At 39.7% G+C, this 23,355-nt stretch overlaps 1 long non-coding RNA gene across 1 annotated transcript in view; it reads left to right on the top strand.

Moving 5' to 3' along the window:
* LOC135114138 (uncharacterized) overlaps positions 1 to 21,768 on the top strand; it is a 47,379-nt gene extending 25,611 nt beyond the window's left edge. The window contains exon 3 of the long non-coding RNA XR_010275228.1: positions 21,202 to 21,768. This is a non-coding gene — a long non-coding RNA (uncharacterized LOC135114138). The remainder of the gene's footprint in view (positions 1 to 21,201) is intronic.
* Positions 21,769 to 23,355: the final 1,587 nt, after the last annotated feature.

Here is a 23,355-nt window from a genome sequence, read left to right as displayed (position 1 = left end):
TTTATTTTCCTTTTACATATAATTTTATTCTAGCACTTTTCATTCTGCAAATAAAATTCTTTTCTTTCCCTTTCTTTTCCTCTTGACACAATTTTATTTCACAGCAGTTTTCGTTCTAGGCCACAAGGCATGGGAAAACTTCGGCTAACAAGAATATAACGTGATGGCAAAAAAAAAAAAAAAAAAAGAGGAAAAAATGCATGAAAAAATTCCCAAACTTTTCATGTCAAACTTTTTATGTTATTTCCTGCCATGTCTGTAATTACAATGAGGATGTAGATTTGATTAGAAAGGACAAACTCATGGCGTGCTTTTTGTCTTCCTGCTCCTTTGAAGAATGAGATTAATATAATAACCTGATGCGTCTGGAGGAGCCAATGAGATTCCTCCGTGAAGACAGACAGACACCAGCGTTGGTTCATTCTTCTAAATTTTTTCATTGAATAGACTTATTAAAAAGAGAAATCATTTCGTCGGCTGAGGAAACTATTAGAAGAGGAGTAGAATGGATGAAGACAGAGGAAACAAATAAATGTTTAGATGATAAGGAAATAAGCAGATGAACAGGATAAATAAACAGATAAATGAAGAATTAAGCAAATGGACAAAGAAACAGACAGCACCACAAAACCACGATTAAGAGGTGCACCACTATCAATAAACTAAATTAAAAGCAGAAGGCGCGAGGAAGTCCAGCACCATTTATAATTTGTTTCCTTCCCTCGCATCAGAGCTGATTGGTGCTGAGAAAGCCAGATTTACATACTCCCTCCCTTGCCGGCTTGCATCTCCCCGCTAGGCGCTTCCTGGTGGCGGGGTGTGTTGGAGATTGGAAATGAAGGTGTCTCATGGGACGTGATGGCGCTTTAGTGGAGGAAGTAGATTTGGACAGCGAAATGTTGATGTTGCGGGAAGTGATGTGAAGGAAGGAAGCTCACACTTTCTGGCCTTCGCTCACAACTGCGCAACGTTTAACCTTCTCTCTGCTATTTGCCGCATTTTTCCTTAATCACTAACCACTCTGAAACATGTATTCTTGTTCGATAGCCTCTGTTAAGACTGTAATGGCTAGGAAATGTAAAAATCTACGAGTATACCCTCTCTTTCTTGTAGATGGTTATTAAGTGTCCATACATTGAATTGTTGCGTATCGTTGTGAAAGAGTTAACTCATTCACTGCTGGACAAATTTTTCCCCATAGCTACTTACATCAGACGGTTACATCCTCCCTAGTGTGGATTTTTTTACCTTACACGTGATTAGGATGACTTACTTAATTCTTTTCATGACGGTCGTTGCAAATTTGTTTATCGTGAAGTACAAAATCATTCCAAAAAATTCTCTAAAGTGTTTCATCAGCTTTATAAAGTGTAGGTAATGATTTGATGTGCAGTTGAGATAATAAATGAGTACGTAATTACGTTTATCTACGCAGCCATTTATTACGAAACATAAATTATAATTTTCTCACTTCATTCATTGTAAAAAAAAAAAAAAACCGGAAGAGCCCCTAATTTAATTTCCGTATAATGCTTAGATAATGTTATGATGCACGACGAAGATAACAAATGATTGCGTAATTATATTTATCTACATAGCCTTTAATTTACCAGATATGAATAATTTTCTTACTCCATTCATTATCATAAATCGCCCCAAACAGCCGCATATTTCATCACCGTAACAGTGCAAAGATAACGTTTTGATGTGCAGTAAAGATAAATGATTACCTAATTGTATATTCATTTACAGAAAGTCGCTCATTACCTTCTCATTTAATTCACTGAGATACACAAATTCATGTAAAACACCCGTTTATTTCATCACCGTTATAAAGTGTAGAGATGATTTTAATGTACACTGGTTACGTAATTATACTTATCTACGCAGCCTTTCATTACGAGACATAAATCATCATTTTCTTGCCACCTCCTCAAAAAAGCTGCTCGTTTAACAGGTGTTTACGTAGTTATGTTATATAGGCAAAAGGCTTTTAAAAGTCATTCATTACGGGACACGAGTCATTATTTTTCCGTTTCACTCACTATGAGGCACCAAAAATTACTGGCCTTTCACCACCAAAACCTCTCTTCCTTAAAAAAAAAAAAAAAAAACTTTTCATCACTATTTTAATAAGTAGGTAACGTTTTGATTCACTTACAATGAAGACAACAAATAATTACGAAATTGTATATTTATCTAAGCAAAATCTACATAATTTTCTCATTTCATTCATCATAAGGTACAAAAGATTACCGACCACCAAAAGGCCACTCATTTCATAAGTAATGCTTTAATGTCCAATGAAAACAACAAATGATTGCGTCATTGTGCATTTTATCTACGCAAAAGTCATTCAGCACAGGACACAAATCATCGCTACCACTACCACCACCACGGCAACGCAGCTCATTTCCGTCACAATTATGATGCACGATAGCTGTTTCGTTACGTTGTATGTTTTCAGATCGTCCCTTCCACATGCGTGTGACGTGATGACAAACAACACGGCGTCATTCCAGAGTAAGGGATAAATTTTCACCAGTTCCCGCTTACACTCGCATACTCACAACCCTTTTTTCCATTCCCAGCACATTATCTCCCCCTGTTCTGTTGAGTGAGTGAGGGTGCGTGCTATTTTTTGCTTCACCTTATAAACTTTTATCCCCCAAAAATTTACGGGGATAGAGAGTCAGTAAATATAAGCTGGGGTTACTAAACCAATACCCTCAATCAGCATGCCGGTGTGAAATGGAGAGAGAGAGAGAGAGAGAGAGAGAGAGAGAGAGAGAGAGAGAGAGAGAGAGAGAGAGAGAGAGAGAGAGAGATTTTGTTGTTTTGCTACAGATTTACTTAACTTAATTCTTTTATTTTATATGAAGTTGTAAAGCAGAGAGAGAGAGAGAGAGAGAGAGAGAGAGAGAGAGAGAGAGAGAGAGCCCTGTATTTTCTACCCTCAGCCTTTTTTTTTTGTGGGTGGGGGCGGGGCTGGGCGGAGGGCATTCAGATTTCAGATCAGCAGTCACTTTTCGCACCCCTTGAATTGCTGAAATGAAAAAAAAAAAAAAGCTAAACTACAAAGTTGATGTGCTGTGTATACAAAACCACTTTTTCCTTTTTAATGTTCATTCACAAAGCTTACAGAACACTGCTGTAGCAAAAAAGAATTATTATTATTTCTTTTATTTATTTATTTATTTATTTATTTTATTTTATTTTATTTTATTTATTTATTTATTTTTTTTTTTTGCTGAAAAAAAAAAAAATCGCGTATATAAAACTATATTTTGCTTTAATTATCCATCCTCGCGTTCCTTAAGAACTGGCCTCGAACCCCACAGGGATGCAAGCATCCCTGGTTAAGAACCACTGCCATAGCTGCACGTTACCCTAGCGTCACCAAATCCACTCAGAAAACTAACTTTATCCAAAATCCTCATATTAACAACCCCACCAAAACATTACCCACGAAAACAACCCTAAAGACCACACAAAACATAAAACAAATAACCCTAACCAAAAGCAAAATAATAATAGTAAATAAACACAAAATAACCATAATAATAAAGCAGAATCTAGAAAAGGATGAACCCATAAGATCTTAAAGTGGTGGGAGTCGTAGTGAAGAGCAGCGTCCCTCACCACCTCGCCTCTTGACTTTTCATCACCGCCTCACCGCCACCTCCTATGTGTTCACCACCCGCCCTCCTGCATTCCTACCAGCCTGCTGTTGCCCTCCTCCCGCCTCTCCCTGCCGCCTCCTTGCCATGCACCACGCACTTCCACCTCCACTTTATACTAACATCTTCGCTGCGTCTTCTTCCTCCTCCTCCTCCTCCTCGTCCTCCTCCTCCTTCGTTTTCCTTGTTGCTTCTTTTTTTTTCGTTTTTCTTTCTTTTTCGTTTTTCGTTCTTTAGTAGTAGTAGAAGCAGTTGTAGTTTTGTTATTCTTCTTCTCTTTCTTTCCCCTCCTTTTTCCTTTTCTATTCTTTTCCCTTCTTTTCTTTTCTCGTCTTTTTCTTCTTTTCTTCTCTTTTTCATTTATGTTCTTTCTTTTTTCTCCTCCACCTCCTCCTCCTCTTCCTCCTGTCTCTTCCCCATCTCTGTCCACATGGGGCTTCCGTCAAAGTCACTCATGATACTAGGACAGGAAATCAATACCTGAACCATTCCCCTTCTAAAATTAACCCTTTTTTTTTTTTTGACGACGTAAGAAAAAATAAATTGAAAATGTGAAATAAATAAAAAGAAAAATAAACTTACGGGAATAAGTTGAGACAGAAATGATGAAATGGGAGCGAAGAGCGAAGTAAAAAAGAAAAAAAATGATAAATGAATAAAGGAAGGCAGGGACAGAGAGAGAGAGAGAGAGAGAGAGAGAGAGAGAGAGAGAGAGAGAGAGAGAGAAAGAGAGAGAGAGATGGAAAAACGAACCGAAATAAACTGTGCGAAATTGAAATCGTCAAGAAAAAAAAAAAAAGGAGACCAGAAATTCGGTGAACAGCGGGGGAAAAATGAAAAGCAGGTAAATTTTACAACCCGAAAAAAAAAAAAAACAAGCTAGAGGGGAACATAGGCTTTTAAACTGAGTATTTTAGTCGCGCCTCCAAATTCATGTCGGTGAGGATTGTTGGGGGGAGAATGGGGGAGGAGGAGGGGTGAAAAAAGGGGAGAGGAGGATCACCACACATGGGTAATGGAGCAATTTTCCCCACACGCTTGGAATTCACGCTCCATGCTGAACGGGGGGTGGGGGGAGGATGAGGACATGGGGGGGAAGTCAGCGGGAGGATGGGAATAGGAGGGGAGGACAGAGGCGTGTATGAGGAAAGGGGGAACAAGACGGAGAGGTGAGAACGGGAGGAGATGAGGAAAAAGGGGGAGAAGTCGAGGAGGGTGAGAAATTGAAACAGGGGAGGGATGGGGAAAGGTGAGGGAATGAGGATAGGGGGAAGGACAGACAGGGTAAAGGATAAGGAAGGGCTGAAGGAGAAAGAAGTAAATGATGAAGAGAAAGAGGAGGAGTGTGAGAAAGAAATAAAGGCAGTGGTCGAGAAGAAAACTAGGAGAAACTGGAGCAGGAGAGGACGGAGAAAGGATAAGAAAGGAATAACAAAGAGAAATAAGACGTGAGTTGAAAAGTGAGGCAGGCAGGCAGCTGAACAGAAGATGCAGACAAGGAGAAGAACCACCAAAGAGAGTAAGAAACACCGATCTCTGTGGCTTTGAAAAAAAAAAAAAAAGAATAAATTCTTCTATGCTGGAAGCTTTGCCAGTAATCTAAAACCTGACGAGGCAAGACGAAATATAACAGTAATACGTGACAGTACAATAAACACTCTCCTCTCAGTTCCCAGCAACGTGAAGCATTTCTCCTCGATTCCCTGACTACCCGCTACCGGCAGAACGTTTGAGCAGGTGACAGCAAGTGACAATCTCGTCCGAGCCGCTTGTTGCCTGAGGAAACACTGCGCAGTTCAGTTCAGTGGAGTGGAAAGTTGTCTTGTGCGGAATAATCTTAGTGAACTCTTGTTCCATTATTCCAGCACTAGACGGTGAAGAGAGCGAGAAGGAAGAAGAAAAACGTGAAAATATTGATATAAGATACCCAAGGAAAGAAATGCAATTTTCTAAGTAGTGAGAGGAAGAAATGGAAATGAGAAAGTTGTCTTGTGTAATCTAATGTATTAGTCTCAAGATGAAGAGAGCGAAGAAAAGGAACGATGGGAAAGTAACGGTAAAAGGTAACTAAAAGAAAGGAATGCTATTTTCTGAGTAATAACGAATGATAGAGGAAGAGAAGGAAATAAGAATTCAAGAAAGAAACTGAATATGAAGAAACTAAATTGCGATGAATTTGAACATCAGAAATTAAGAAAAGCTGCAAGACCCATCAGCCATACATGTAGCAGTCCCTGCACACTTAAAAATGCGTAGTGTAAAAAAAAAAAATTTCGCCCGAAGAACTAGAACAAAGATAAAAAGGCCTAGAATAAAAGAAGAATGGGAAAAAGAAAGAAAACGAGAACTAGGACAAAGAAACGGCAAAAAAGTTTAAAAAAAAAATGCATACACCAAGAAGAAAAGAACAAGAACGAAAACGAAAATACAAAGAAGAGATTAAGAAAAAGGAAGAGAAGCAGAACAAGGAGAGGCAGGAAAAATAATAAAGTGAAAAAACAGCATATCCATCACCAAAAGAACAAGAAAGAAGCTAAACACAGAAGAAGAACAAGAATAATAAAAAAAAGAAAACATGAGAACAAGGAGAGGCGGGAAGTGGGAGAGAAGAGAAGAGGAGAGATTTCAACTAAGATAAGCTTACACTTGTTTCCCTGCATTAGCACCAGATGGCAGTGCTGGCGTGTGGCGGCTGGCGTGGTGCATTGCCCTATCTCCCTCACGCCGCTTCCTGCCACACCAGAAAAGCCGAAGCGTCTATTAAAATGATGAAATGGTTCGGATTATAATTGTGTGGCGGGACAGACGACGAGGAAGTGGCAGTTAGTGAGTGTGTGTGTGTGTGTGTGTGTGTGTGTGTAGTTGTTCTTTTTGGGGTTATCAGAGAGATATTGCATGAGAGAGAGAGAGAGAGAGAGAGAGAGAGAGAGAGAGAGAGAGAGAGAGAGAGAGAGAGAGAGAGAATGTTAAAAATATTGTATTGGAAAATCATATTGCATTACCAAGGAGAGCGTTTCTGTGGAAAGATCGTCAGACAGAAATAGACATTCGGACAAGGCAGGCAGACACATGAAAGCAGTTTGGATGTATGCATTTTTATTCCTATGTATAAGTGGAAATTATTTTGAAGTTTTAAGACATTAGTGTATTTTGTTATGAGCCACTCCCTTTTCTGTGGGAGGGAGGAAGGTCAGTTGTGTGAATTTAGTTATGTTGTTAGTAGGTTAGTTAATTGCCTGTTTATTTATTAATTTATTTATTTGTTCTTTCATGCATGTACAAGTATATGTATAAATTTTATACGAAGACATAATCTTTGTCATGATGATTATGATGATGATAATTATGATTGTTGTTATAGCTAATGTTCATTATAGCAGTAGCAGCAGCATTTTTTTTATTTTATTATCGTTTACTTATCTGTGTATTTATTAATTTGTTTACCTATATTAAAGTTTATATAACTGCGCAGAAATGCACATGGAACCATGATATATAACACTTAGTCCTCTGCAGTACCTCAGAACGTTAATGTTATACTCAGAGGACAAACATTCATGAGATAATCCTTCAACATATCTGTGTTTCACCTCAGTTACATTTCTCAGGCTACAGTAACTGGAGTTTACAAGAGTGCTTTCATTAGTGGCAGTGGCAGCTGAACGAGGTTTCTGCATCACCAGTGGGAAAAAAAAAACATCCATGAGAACCCACCTAATCACCTCTGTGGCCTTGTCTGAAAAATCTTTATGAGAGATCCAAGCTTCTCATAATACAAGACATAAATATCCATGACTCTCCTTATGACGTGTCCCTCTTCTGATCCCATCCACGTCCTGGCCGCGCTGTCAGCTTTATACACCCCACCTGCTGCCTCTCGCTGGACTTGGCATTCACGAGGACGTCTTGCGGGTCTCTGCAAAGTGGACTGACCGTAACTCCAGATCTCAAAAGTCCTGCTGTGTATATATAGATGTTAGTGGATGGTCTTCTTGGGTGATGGTGGTGGTGGTGGTGGTGTTTGTGGTTTGTTGTTTTTCGTAATAGCAGCAGCAGCAGCAGTAGTAGCAGTATGGCGGTAATGGTGGTGGTGGTAGTAGTAGTAGTAGCAGTAGTGGCAACAGCAACAACAACAGCAGCATTAGTAATAGTTACGAATAGATTTACCAGAAATCTACATTTTTCACTGAAATTTCAATTCTAGTCATTTCAGGAATCAGGTAAAGATAATGAAAGAAAAAAAAGACTCACATTAAGTTGCCTTTGTTTACGATTGGGGGGCCAGAAACCGTGTTGAATTTTTCACTGCCACACAGCGTCTCTCCTCCGCTGCCTCGCCTCGTCTAAGTAATTGCGCCAAACTCCCTCACTGCTAATTGCCTACTCTGGCTTAGAAAACTCGCGCTGCAAATTCTCTGGTGTTTGCGTTATGACGTTCCTCGCCTTTGCATTCCCACTTAAAGTATTATATCACTTTAAATGCTTTCCTGTTCCTACTTAATGCTAATTGGTACTTAATCCATCCTTTCTTATTGTTAACACTATTGTACATTACTCACAACGAATGTCTACACACTCTTATCACCAAAATTATAATGATGGTAATTAAGAAAAAAGGACGGCCAACTTTCATAGTATTTTTTTTTCTTCTTCATTAACATACCGTTCTCTCTTTTAAGTAAGATAAGTAAAGATTCCTTATGATATTATCTCCAATGCTCGAAGGCCGGATATCTCGTCTTTGACACACACACACACACACACACACACACACTCACACATGTAAACAGACAGGCAGCTTTGAACAATCAATACCTGCCTTTGCCTTCCATTCATATGCAACAATACCCGTAGTTGTATAATCAAGAGAAATATACTTTTGATAGATGAAACTGGTCTTTTTCACGATATAATTGCCAGGATTGAGTTCCCTCCCAAACGGCAATTACTGGAACCAATTTCTGATAAGCGATTAAAGGTATATTAGTTTGATTGTGGCTGGGAAGACGCGCTTTCATTTTATAACTTTTCATGTATTAGATAAAAATAACAAACCTGGATATCCTATGCCCTCTATGTTAGCGAGCGTCCGGGTGAGGCGCTGCAGGGGAGAGACTGACACGGAACGACTGCACACGCCACGCAGAGTAGAAATGTTAGTGGGATGGGATTTTTTTTTTTTTTTTCACTCCTGCATGGTTCACTTTTTTTCTGTCTATCGTAAAGCACCTGTTTTTTTTTATGCGGATCTTTTTTTTTCATTTCTACATGGTTTATTTTAATTTCAGTTATGTATATTACACTTGTTCTGCTTTGCGTTTGTTTATTTTTCGTTCTAAAGTAGATATATTGGTAAAGTAAAGAGAGTATCTTAAGATAAATCTACAACATGATAGACGTTGACTCGACGATCATCACACACACACACACACACACACACACACACACACACACACACACACACACACACTATATGTATTAATGTCATGTTGCATCTCTGGCAGAGGGCAAATTATCGTTATTATCACTCTATAACTGCTGTGAAATATGGAAGCAAGTAGTAGTAGTAGTAGTAGTTGTAATGGAGTAGTAGTACCAGCAGTAGCAGTAGTAGCAGAAGCAGTAGCAGTAAACCTGACCACACCCAAAAGGAAACGCACCACCTTACCGCCGCACCATGACTCTCACTCACTCTCACCTCACTCTCACTCATATCTCGGTATTGATTTTCACCACGAGAGGATAAAAACGTCACCCTCAAAACCAGTAAACGAAGATGAGAAGGCTTTTGAGCGTCTCCGTATTTTTAGCAAATTAGGTTAGGTAAGACGAGGCGAGGCAAGGTGTGCACGTATGTTTGGCAAATTACCACCTGTGGCTTTGGAAAACTGACTGATTTGTGGGGTCAGTTCTTGGAACCTTCCGCCGTATCAGGACGCGAGCTTTGATTTATGGTTCCGCGCGGCCCATGACATGGAAACTTTCCCTCCTGGGCTGCCAAGGAGCAAGTGATGGAACGCCCTGCTGGAGGAAGATTTATTGACCACAATGTACACGGCTTGAACTGCCTAGATGTAGAGCAAAAGATACTCTTACTGTATGAGTTTGCCATGTACAATTGAATTAGAGTGGTTAGGTGAGGAAAAAGTAGTACATGTTTTTACTATTTACTATTTCATGAGACGTGGCATATAAATAAGTCGCAGATTTTGTAGAGATGAGAATGTTAAGGTAGATGCTTTGGGTGACGAGGATGGACAGTGGGAAATTATTTAATAAGACAAGAAGCCAAAGTGATATAACGGAGGTGTCAAACAAAATACAAGGAAAGAGAATTAAGTGGTTTAAACACATTAAAAGAAGGGATGAACAGTAATAAAAGGGACTCGTGTAGTGATCAAAGGTAATTTAGTATTTTTTTTTAGTTTGTCGATTTGATTTACGCTGGGAAGACAGAAGAAAAAATAATGGACAAAAAAATTAACGGACAAAAAGATTTTCAAGCATATTTTGTAGGAAAAGAATCATGAAGGGATTAGATTTCATGATATTTAGATCGACATGTTTTCTTTTCTTATCGTGGGCTAAAGTGAAAAAATAGATTTGTCATGAGAAGATCTTAGAAAATGCAAACGGACGGACATCATCTCAAATAGTAAACAAGATCACGAAGGGGTCGCATTTTATAATACAAATATCCTTGCTTTCATAGTGTCAGTTAGAAGAGACTATTTTATTACAAGTGGAAGTGGAGAAAGAGGAAAATGTAAAGAGACGAAAGATTCTCCACTAGATTAAGGGATAATATAGAGGATATAGTCTTTCCTCCTCTCCCATTTCTACTTCCGCAGCAAAAAACAGTGACAAGCTGCCGTGAAATTCAATTCATTTATACTGATACGGAGGCCGGTGTGTCTCGTAAGGGGAGGATGAGAGGATGAGGCTAGACGAGGATTAGACACGAGGATGGGGGAGAATATATGGGCTTAGGAAGTGGGGAGAGTGCACGCTTGAAAGGATGGGGGGGCAGAAGTCAGCAGAAAAGCGAACAAATTAATATTGTACTGAAAAACTCCAGTCTCATGAAGTTATGTCATGTGATTTACGAAGCTTAACTTTTATATATTACACTGCATTTAGCTAAGACGGTTCCCAGCAGCCCTCACATTTATTTTACCAGTGTAAGAATACAAACACGTAAGCTTTTCTGCGCTGCTCCTTACCAAAGCTTTCTGAGCTCTATTTTTATTCCGTTTTTATTTGTCTATTTAATTTTTACCTAACTAAACTTTTTCAGCAGCCATTACCTTGATTTCAGAGCGAGTGGGAATACAAACACGTGTTATCAGCAAACCCTTTTAAGCTGTATTTTTATTGATTTATCTGTATTTTTCAGCCGTATATTACAATGCACTTCGGGAAGACGAATCTCAGCAGTGCTAACATTGATTTCAGAGGCAGTGAGAATACAAACACGCCAGCTCAATTTTTTTCTTTTTTTACTGATTGATTGATTTTTAACACGTGTAGACCGACCAAAGGTACAAAACAAGGAAAAAAGTTCATTAAATTACTGCTCCCTTGAAAAAAAACTTCCTTAAAAAATAAAAGTAAGGCAAGAAGATCTCCAAAATAGACCCCAAGGAATTAATGAAACTCAAAGCTCGTCAGGAATGAGGTGGCGGCGCGGCGAGTGAGTGAGTTAGTGACTGGCGAGACGGCGGGGAGAGGAAGTGAACTGCTGAGAAAAGAAATGGAAGGAACACTTTTTGCTTCAGTGACTCCATTAGCACCTTGAACTCCGTGCGCCTCATCACATCACCTCATCTTCATTTCATCTGGACCACGTCAGCGCCAGAAATGAGGTAGAAAATTGCATTCCCGGTGTAATTTGAGCATTAATGACACGTCGCATCGTCGTCAGCAGCAGACCGTTCCCTCTTTCACCCTCTGGAAAGAAAAAAGGGAGGACGTCACGGTTTAAGCCTAATGTCTGTTTCTTAAGCCTTTTGTTTTTTTCTTAAGCTTTGTTCTCCATAAATGACTCTCAAAGGCCACACATGTGATTAGTCGTGTTCCTATGACTGTCTTCTGCTGATGATGTTAGTATTTGTTAAAATGATGCTAGAATCTTAAAAGCACTCTTGAATAACCAAAATAATCTCTGTAGTCTGATCATGGATAGAGCAATGAAAGGTTTAGGAATGCGATCTTTTAAACTCTTTGTTCTCCCATCAGGACTGTTTTCAAAGGCCACAGAGATGATCAGTCGTGTTCCCATGAGTGTCTTTCCAGCTAATGATATAGAATGCTTGTTATGCCACTAGAATCTTGGAAACACCCTTGAATATCCACTATAATCTCCTCTGTAATCTGAAAAGAGATGGGGTGACGAAAAGTTTGAGTAAAGTCTTTTAATTTTTTTTTTTTCTCATCATGATAATTTTTCCGCAGTTTATAGAAGTGATTAGTTGGACTCTCACGAAATTTTTTTTTTCTCAGTGATGTGCAGAATTGTTAACCGTCAATAGATTCGTGAAAATTCCTTTGAAAACCCTAGTAACTCAACTGTCCCTGGAATCATGAAGACCCTCTTGAAGGTCTTGAGAACTAAACTATATAATAAAAAGAATATATATATAAAAAAAAACGAAAAATAGATAGATAAGTTAAATAAAGCAACTCTCCTCGAATCTTCCATCATTCATTCTTTTTTGGAGCGGCATCATGAACGAACTTTTCACCGTATTTTTTTCCCCTTGGCCACTCTCCCTAATACCGCACCCCTCCCCCCCTCCCCCACAAAAAAAATACCCTCGACACCCTTGAGAATCTTATAACTTTCACCCCAGCCTGTTTACAGTACTGGCTATGAGACCCTGAGACTGTCTGAGAATACAGTTTCTTAATATTGGAAGGTCGTGCTCTCTCAGGCGTGACGATCGACCCCTTCTCTCCCGGAACCGAGTCGTCCTTCCTCGTAGAGTTACTGTCACGTGAAGATGAAAGAGTTGTAGGGCTGTGACTCCTCCGTGAAACTACTACTCCATTTCCTCCTCCTCCTCCTCCTCCTCCTCCTCTTAGTTTCTTGGCAACGGGCAGAGTCCATGTTTATTTGTGGATGGCTCATTTGTATTCAGTGTTTATTCTTTTCCTTCTATTTTTTTTTTTTTTTGTATTATTGGTGTTTTTTGTGATTTTGTGTGTTTGCTTTTTTTATCGACTCATTTGTATTCATGGGAGTCGTTGTTCTTTCTTTTTTCTTTTTATACTACTGTTTTTTTTTATTTATGTTCTTATTTATCTGCTTTATCTCCCCCTTCTCCTCCTCCTCCTTTTAATCCTTCCGTCTCATAATACTATTATTCCTTATTTTTATTCTTTTTTTTTTCTGTTCTGTCTCCTCAACCTCTCCCTCTCCTCTTCCTTTACCACCTTATCATCGACCCTTCCTCCTCCTCCTTCTTCTCCTTCTCCATCTCCTTCTCCTTTTCCTTCTCCTTCTCCTTCTCCTTCTCCTTCTCCTCCTCCTCCTCCTCCTCCTCCTCCTCCTCCTCCTCCTCCTCCTCCTCCATTAATTGCCACCATAAAGCCAGCAAACGCTTCCTGCCTCCCTTCTCACAGCGATCATGAGGAGGGTCAAGGGCAAGGAGAGAGAGAGAGAGAGAGAGAGAGAGAGAGAGAGAGAGAGAGAGAGAGAGAGAGAGAGAGAGAGAGAGAGAGAGAGAGAGAGAGAGAGAGAGAATTTCAAGCAACCAACCAACCTGGCGTCAATATTGAGACAAACATCAAAGAGGGACATCTGGTGCGGCGCAAAATTAACATGACAAAGGAACAAAGGCACAATTACGAAGCATTACACGTGTCATTGTTTACTGGGAAGGAGGGAGGGAGGGAGGGAGGGAGGGTTGAGGTTGTTGTTGTTGTTGGTGGTGGTAGTGTCTGTCTTGTTGTTTATCTTCAGTATGCCAGTCTTCATACGTAAAGCTCTTTCTTTCCTTCTCCCTTCTTATTTCCTTCCTCCTCCTCGTCTCGTTATAAACTGAATTATCTCTGTTCTAGTGTATGCTTCTTTTATGTGTATTCATGTATATCCTTTTCTCGTCTTCGTTGCTCTTGTTGTCCTTTCCTTTTCTGCTCCCTTGCTCTCTTTCTTGTTTTCTGTCTTTCGCCTCTTTCCTTCTCCTCCTCCCCCTCCTTTTTCGTCGTCTTACTTCTCCCTTTGTCGTCGTCGTCGCCGTCGCCGTCGCCGTCGTCTTCCTCCTCCTCCTCCTCCTCCTCTTCCTCTCTGTTGGCGTGGTGCTATCGAGAGGCCGCGGGCACATATTTTATCCCATAAAACTGAGAACTAAAATCACATATAAAACAAGATCATCCTTTTTTTTTCTTTAGTACGAGTTTTGTTCCACAGGTCGCCGCGCCTTGATGCACGCAGCAGAGCCCCGTGTGACTCCTGCAGGCTGCGGGGTGTTATGAGGCCTTCATGAGGTGGCGAGGTAGTGAGGCGGTGTGACTTCCCCCGTGCTTGTCTTTGTCCTCAGAAACCTCACAGGCCAAACGCTCTCGTGGCGCCATTAGCGTGTTGTGTGTCCCGGCAAGGCTTTGTTTTCCTTTTCTCATTGCGTGTTGGTTTTTACGAGAGACGACGCGTGCCTTTCCGGCTCACGACCTGGCGAGCCTCACCTACTGGTGGCTTTCATTTTTGCTTTTCCATTCATTATTATATTTTTCTTCCCATGTCGTGTGTGTGTGTATATATATATATATATATATATATATATATATATATATATATATATATATATATATATATATATATATATATATATATATATATATATATATATATATATATATATGCTGGAATCAATCAATAGTTATTTATAGCCTTTTGTTTTAAAGTAGTTTTATTGAGAAAATAAAAGTGAAAAGTGAGGTTGTTGATCCGCCTCGCGAGAAGACTCCAAGGAAATCAAATGAAGGCAGGGTAATTACACCGTCAAGTAAAAGGAGTAATTAGACTAATTAAATTAATGCTGATTCAAATATGGAAATAGTTTTTAGAATGGCTAATGAATAAGAAAGAGGACCCAGGCGCTGACATGGGCTGAAAAGGCTCGACCTTCCCGCCCGCTGGCTGCTTCTTGAGCTGCACACCGGCGCCCTTGTTCGGCGGCCCACTCGTGCACGCTTAGCTTAAGATTAAAAGGATGTTGTGCTACTACAGCTTCGTGATTCTACAGAACACTTGTCGTAGTTATAGAATAACTTAACCTTTTACGAAATTGTCCTATATTTATTTTATTTACTTGTTTATTTCCTACAGTTCTTCCCTCGCCAAACAAAACGAAATGCAACTTTGATGCACAGGCTGCATCTCTGGCGCTGACAGGGAACAATTTTGTCAAGCGCCGCGAGGACCTGCTCTCTTGAGTGTATTTGCTTTAACATTACTTGGCACACATCAGACGCGGCGGGCTCTGCCACGCCCGACGAGTCCATTACCAGCATCAGGCCGGGGAGTCTCAGCCACGCAGGCCAGACGTTGACGGCAAGGGAAAAATATTAATTCCTTGTGTCGTCTTGTCTTGGAAAAATGTGGTTCAATCACCTAAGTGCATCAGCAGCAGGACGAAGAAGCCGACTGTTTGATCCTCGTGCATGACCAATAACAGAGAGCGAGGAAGGCAAGTAACCATCGCCAGTTTCGTAATGTTCGTCTCCCAATACCCAGGATTGTTTGGTGGACGCAGGTCAGACTCCGTATTCGCAAACGTTTCACTGCTTTATCCTGACAACTTCTAATATGTTCTAATGGAAGTTGTTAAGGTTTTCAAGCGTATTTTCATGAATATAATGATACTTTATAAAAGATTCTGCATCACCGAAAAGAAAAGCTCACTCGAACACTAGTTGTCAGTGAGTTTTTAAAAATACTTCTGTTGAAAGAAGTGTGTGTGTGTGTGTGTGTGTGTGTGTGTGTGTGTGTGTGTGTGTGTGTGTGTGTGTGTGCGCGCTTGTGCGTGTGCTTGAGCTTGTGTGCTTCTCTTTCAGATGTAAATGACTTGGGGAAATTCGTTTAACTTTTCTTTCATCGCACACTTGTCTCGCTTCTTCCTCAATCGCTCGAAACAAGCGTTGCATTCCGTGTGTATGAAGCGCCTCGGGGAAACATGACTGTCTGCCTGCCTGCCTGAGCCGCTACTTCCCTCCCGTCACTCTCTTCAACATACTCGCGCCTCGCAAGATATTACAGAATTCAACCCTTTCGCATTTTTAGCGTCGATTCATTATTTTTTCTAATAAGGTGGAAGGAAAGACCTCAGTTAGATGATTGTTGGTTGTGTGGAAAGCTTTCTTCTAATACTAATGTATGAAGACATCAAAAAACACAAGAATACAAGGCAAACTGCAAGAAGGAAGTAAACCTACACGTAACAGTGCTCTTATAAAACATACATATCTGTACCACCTATCATCCCCATCCATAAAGTTATATGATCTTTTAAAAACCGTATGTAGGATCCAGTAAACTGAACAGTAAAGAAAACACAAGAAACGTATCTAATATTGATCTGAGATGTTTTTTTTTTTTCGAGACTGCCTTGCAACATCAGCTTTAAGCATAAAATAGAGTGTCTCCTGTCTAACTAATAAATCCTTAATGGGGCCCAATTACACCTTAACTTCTGTTGTTCGCCTCGTTGACTTTCTCCTTGCCCTTCGAGCCACCTCTCTTACCTATCCACCGCCTCAGGTTCTCTTCTCCGTCACTCACTCTTTCACTTCCCACTTATCCGTTCACGCAAGTTTCCCTACTACCTTAATTCACTTCTCTCTTCTACACCACATCACTCCAGTCTCTCTACTCCAGCTGCCTCACTCCTCCAGTTCGTATCTTACCTCCACACCTCCCTTATTTATCTACATCACCTCCCTTGTCCCTCTCCCCTTTCCATATAATCTCTTAATTCCTCACATCGCCTCCCTTATCTGTCTTTTAGCATTTCCCCCTTAACTCTTCACATCACCTCCCTTATGTCTCCTAACATCATCTCCCTTACCTACTCACATCACCCTCCTTACTCGTCTCGCACATCAGTTTCCTTCCTCATTCACAACACTAATGCTCGTATTATTAAATATTTCGACTTTTCAACTCATCTGGTTTTGAATTTTTAGGTTAGGGAATTTTTAAGGGTAAATCAGAACTGTTAGTGATAACTTAAGGAGGTATGCATTGCTAAAGGCGAAAACACATGGGAACCTGAGTAATCATTTTTTTTTTTTTAATAGTGGTTATGGGAGAGTAAAGCGATTCAAAATACTACATCCTAAATTCCACACACTCCACATGTCCAAAATGTATCGTCCGCACCCTCCAGATCACCTCCCTTGTCTCTCCACTACTCCACGACCCCTACTGCACCCAATGCACCACGAAACACGCGCCTTTTGACACAGTTCTAACACATAACTCCATTTCTCATCTCTGGATTCCCTACTTCATGTCATGGTAGCTCTAGAAATCAGACCGTTTATGAGCATGTTCAGTGTTTCGATCTTTGATGAGAGGAACATGAGGACATAAAAACATAAGAAAATAAGGGAAGACGCAAGAAGTCATCAGGCGTACACGTGGCAGTCTCTGTATAAAATAAACATACTTATTTCTTTTCACTTATCATCCCTGTAAATAAATTTGTCTTATGGTTTAGAGCCCCCTAATGACTCGAGTCTTACCTGATTACTGAGTCTATTCCGTTAATCTCCCTTCCTGTGTCCGTAAGATCCTCAAGTCTGTTGTTGTAAAGAGAGCAAACTGACGAGGGGCTTAAGGAAGCAGGGAACGACAGAACTAAGACAAAAAAAAAAAAAACACGTGTAGGACGGTAAGGGAGAACCAGGAAAAAATAGCAATAACAGAACAAAAGAAACCAGAAGGACAGAATTAAGAGGGAAAAACAAGTGGAGGACGGAAAGGAAAATGTAGGAAAATAAGAGGAAAAGTCGTGCACTGAAGATCGGGAGAGGAAAAGCAAGAGGATAAGAGAGGAGAGGAGATGAGAGGAGAAAAGTAAGAGTGAAAACATGTCAACACCACTAGACCAATATGCATGAAGTGTGTGTGTGTGTGTGTGTGTGTGTGTGCGCTTGTGTGTGTGTGTGTGTGTGTCTATATAGTGCTGTCCCTCCTTCGTGCCTTGTGTTATGGAGGGCAGGCTAATCTAATAAAAGCTAAGCCGGTTTGGTGGAGCGTTATCTCAGCAAACCAACTTGTGTGTGCCTGCGACAGAGACAGAGAGAGAGAGAGAGAGAGAGAGAGAGAGAGAGAGAGAGAGAGAGAGAGAGAGAGAGAGAGAGAGAGAGAGAGAGAGAGTTGGGGTGCTGAGGGTGGTAAAAAAACAGGTGAGAAAAGAAAAGAAGACAAAAGAAGGAGAAAGAAACCAAGATAAGACAATACAAAAAGAAAGAAAGAACAGGAGAGAAGAGGAGAGGATAAGAGAAGATAAAAGAAGAAAGAGGAGAGAGAAAGGGAGGGGAGGGGAGGGGAGGGGAGAAAAGAGAGGAGAAAAGATACGAGTCGACTGGCTGGTGATACAATAATACACGTATTTCACCCACGCAAAGTTTCAACATGACTTAATAGTTGTTCTCCGATGAAACTTGCTCTTAACGAAATCAGGAACAAAAAATGTGGATCAATAAAACGATGATGAAAGGAACTCAGAGCTTCACGTAAAAATTTTCCCATAAGAGAGTGTAGATCCGCGTATATTTTTTTCCCGATCCTGTTCACAAAAAATTGTTCTTCTTTCTTTGGTTTTCATTGATCGGGTTATTTTACTAACTGAAATGTACCATTGATTCCTTCTTCCTTATTCGATTGCTTAATAATTCTCTATGAAAAATCTAAATCTTTATTTTTTTCGCATCCTGATCACTAAGATAACCCTCAATTTTTGGTTTCCTTTTCCATGCCTTTCAAAAACATACATAAACATACCATTGATTTCTTCTTTTCCACGTTCACTCAATAATTTTCTCATCCTGTTCACCAAAATAAGGCATTTGCTCTTTTTTTTCCTCTGTCTCCCACAGCCTTTTCACTAATAAATATACCCTTGATTTCTGCATTTCGCTTAACCTACACCTCAAACATAGCACAGATCAAATTACGTTTCATCTACACTAAACGGTAACAATATTAGACGTACACAACAGACAGCGTATTCCTTGGTGCATTCCAGCTGCCGCGTCAATGTAGCGCTTGGCGAGGAGGTTCAGTGAAATGGTACAATTTATAAACATACGAGCGATGTTAGAGGAGGTTGGCGCGTCGGACACTGCCAGGCTGGTGTGAGGGAGTAATGCCAGTGATGCTCCAAGCTCCGCCGCTGATCCTCTCTGCTCTGCTTGCCTTTGTTCCGCTCCTGGTCAGAGGCTCTCCAGTGTTGCTTGATATCTGGTGCTTCAGCTTGTATGTGTCGTCGTTCTATGTTGCTAAATCTTTTTGTGTCTCTATTCATGTCTCGTATTCTTCCTTCTTCTTTCGTGCTTCATCTCTTCTTAATGTTTCTTAGGTTACGACGTAGATATTTTTGTTTATTAACTAGAGAGGGTTTCTGGCCAAGGGCAACAAAAGGACGGCGAAAAAAAGTCTTGAAAACAGTCTAAAAAGAATATCCACAATTACATATAAGAAGTGTCTTGAAACCTCCACCATGAAAACGTTTAATCATAGACGGTAGAAAATAAAGAATCAAGCAGATAAAATAATGGGAACGCTGGTTAACTCTTATGTTGGGGAAATGAACAAAAAAAATATAATTTGCTTATTATCTTTTACCTTTACATATTACTTATTAGACTGGTTATGACTACTTTATTGTGGTTGATTTATAAAATGTGCGTCTTATGCAAGTGGTGCAAGATATATAGGATCATAAAACACACCTCAGACCGCCACCATCATCACCATCAGACACGCAAAGCTCATGCACCATGGTGTTTGCTAGGACCACCGAGTAACGACGTGATTTTATTGGGCCATAGTTTTATTGGGTCAACGGTGATTGATGAATTATGGAAATGTGTCAGCGAGGGATGGATGTCAGGAGGACCAAAAGGATGTCCACAGGCTGTAGGCATTCCTGCAGGTAGCGTGTCCTCTTCCATCTCTCGCAATGTTAGTCATTTGATTTATTTATTTATTTATTTATTTTTATCAGCGTGTTACTATAAGCTTTAATGTTTTATTTTGTAACCTCAGAAAGACGTGTATTGTTATGTGTACCAAACAGTTGTGTAATAACCACTACCCTGTGGAAAAATCAACAAATTTTAATTTGTTAAAAGCACAACCAAGATCATTCTGGAAAACTGCATATATATATATATATATATATATATATATATATATATATATATATATATATATATATATATATATATATATATATATATATATATATATATATATATATATATATATATATATATATATATATATATATATATAATATGCTTATTTTTTACCACCATTGCAAAGACAGGTTGGGAGTTCATTTTTCTTTGCATTCAAGGAAGATTGCCTAATGGTTTTCAGAAATTCTGTAGGAGAAAATAGATCACTTAATTGTGCTCCTCAAAGTTACAAGATACTTTTGATAGTTTGGACTGCTTCCCTAACTGTCTTCATTAAGCAGCGGCACCTTTTTTTTTTTTTTTTTTTCATCTAATTTTGTTCTCTTTGGCCAGACCACCTCTTGCACAGAAGAAAATAAACATTCACCAGTTCCTATCTGGTTGGCTAATCTATTCCCGGAAGTGTCTCTAATTGCTGCTTTGAAGACTTTCCATCTCAGAACTTTCATCCATTGTTCGTCTACACCGTCTTTTATCCTTCAATCACTCTGTGTATTTTCGCTTTAGTGATGGCTGGTGGTAATTAGTCTTCCCTTCCTGGAAAACGACACCCTTGCATGATACAACGAGCCTCTTGTCCATCACGGAACTTCACTGCGCAAAGGCACTGATATGTTCTTCCTGCTGTGAATTGAAATTATATATCCCTGTAAGATACCTGTGGAGGTAACCTTGGAAGTGGCTGACACTGATACACCTTGTTTTCTTATGTAAAAGGATATAACAAAGATCCAATGAAGGTGCCAGTCTCCAAAGAATGTAGCCAAAAGGATTATCCAAAATTTGAGGATAAGTGTCCTGGAACCTCCCTCTTCAAACAGTTCAAGTTAAAGGCTTTAGTGAGAAATATCTAGTCCCTGAAGTTTTGCGAGGAGGGAAAACACTTTTCCTTCACAAAGAAAGAAGGAACTGATCAGAACTCAACACGGTCACTGGTAAAAATGCATCGGAGTGCAGCGGAAATGAGATGATCGCAACAATATGTGGAGGACTTTTTGCGTCAAATAGTGTAAATAAATAAATAAGAATAATGCAGTATAAGACTGTACCATAAACCTCCTCCCAATTGGACCCATCTCTCTTCCCTCTCCAGCTAAAGTAGACGCCGCGCAGCCACCGCCCAAAAGCCTGTTACGTGGAAACCAACGGTGCCCGACGCTATCTCGACCCTCGACAGACTCGGTTTTTCTACGCGTCACGTTCTAGGCGATGAAGTGGGACGACCATCCACGCCCTCGCCGCAGCCTGTAGGGAGCTTGAGGGGTTACTGCTGGCTGTGTGGCAGAGTGCTCGAGGATCAAGTCTTGTGATATGGGCTGTTGTAAGGCTGCTCGAGCACTATGAGGCCTGTACAAGAGTAGGAGAGAGTGAAGGGAGAAATGGCGCCTGTAAAGTTATGTAACAGCTGGTTTAAGGAATACATAAGTAAATTAATAAATTATTAAGTATCAATGAAGATTTCTATTACTAATTTGTTTGTGATTTTCAATTTTCTTTAGAAATGCGTTACTGTTACTGAAGGTGTACGTATCTCCTTTCATGATTTACATTTTCACGTAATCTCAAAATTCTCGTGCAGTGATGGTGCACAGAATTCTTTTCACTTGTTTTTTACGTTTTTTATATTTTCTTTTTTTCCGAATTTCCCGATCATATTTGGAAACGAAATTCTGATGTTTTCTTGATACCCGTCCTCAATAAAACACCAGATCACAGCAAAGCGGACAAAAAAATATAAAATGAATAAATGATTATATATATATATATATATATATATATATATATATATATATATATATATATATATATATATATATATATATATATATATATATATATATATATATATATATATATATATATATAAACAGGAAGAGAGTTCAGAATGACAAGTCATCAACACAAGGCTTATTAGAATCTGCTAGCAATTCCAGTTTTCCTACGTGTGTAAGTTTCCGCGTTCCCCAAACTTTACCCATTAGCCACTGTTTGAAGCGTGTGTCTTCATGCAGCGAGAACTTTGGTGGCAGATGGAGACGCATGGGAGAACAACAAGCACTGCATCATCGCGAAAACACACCATTACTTGCTGTCGTGTTATGAAAGGTGAGGAAAGTGACGTCGTGAGTGGTTAGCCAGTGAAGAGGTAATAGCGAGACTCGTGTTGCAGATCCGGGAGCGCCTCGCCTATAACAGCAAATTATCCAATCCCTGGAAATTATCTTCATGTCGTCCATTAACCTGAGGCTGATACATCGGGTGGTATAATTAAACGTCTCTGTTCTCCAATTAGGACTATTTTCAAAGGTCACAGGAACTATTAACTGGATTATCATGAGTTTTTCTATTATGACGCTAAATCGTTAAAGTGTTATCATTAGAATTATGAAAATATACTTGAAAACTTCACTAATTTCCACTTAGAGATTTATAAACTATCAATGAAATCATGAAAACACACTTAAATACAAAAAAAAAAGTTAATTTACTTTACATTCTATAAAACTATCACTAGAATCATGAAAAACGCATTTGAAAACTCCTAAAACTTCAACCAGGGCCTATTGAACCATCACTAGAATCATGAACACGCACAACACATTTAAAACAAACCAATAACTTCCATTAGAATATATTATACTATCAGTAGATTCATAAAAGCACTCCTGAAATCATCAATAACTTCCACTAGAGCCTCTGAAACTATCACTAGAATCGTATAAATACGTGCGAATCCGAGTAACTCCCACGAGAATCATGATAAAACACAACACAATTAAAATAACTAAAATAACCCGTACCACTTCCACTAAAAACTGTTAAACTATCTCTAGAATCACATAAACACTCCTCAAAGCTCCAATGACTCCCAGTAAAGCCTTTTGAAATTAACAGCAGTAAGACAACGAAATGCTTGACTATACGCTCCAATACTGTGCGACAGAGCACTGGAGAGAGACTTAGAGCTTAAAGCCGTCGCCGCCTCCTCCTCCTCCTCCTCCTCCTCCTCCTCCTCCTCCTCCTCTTAGTTCATCCCGTTTTCCTTTTCCTCTTCTTTCTTCTCGTCTTCTCATCCTTCTTCCTTGTCCTCGATCTAACTCACGTATTTCTTCTTTTTAGTCCTGTTTATTTTTCTTCTGCCTTCCTTTCTTCCTCCCTCCCTCCCTCCTTCTGTCTCTCCCCTTTTCTTCCTTCCTCTTGTCTTTTTCTTTTGTTATTTATCCTCTTCCTCCTCTTCCTTCTCCTC

This window comes from Scylla paramamosain, chromosome 27 (assembly GCF_035594125.1).
Source record: "Scylla paramamosain isolate STU-SP2022 chromosome 27, ASM3559412v1, whole genome shotgun sequence".
NCBI classification, from domain to species: Eukaryota; Metazoa; Arthropoda; class Malacostraca; order Decapoda; family Portunidae; genus Scylla; species Scylla paramamosain.
This window is presented reverse-complemented; position numbering and strand designations above follow the sequence as displayed.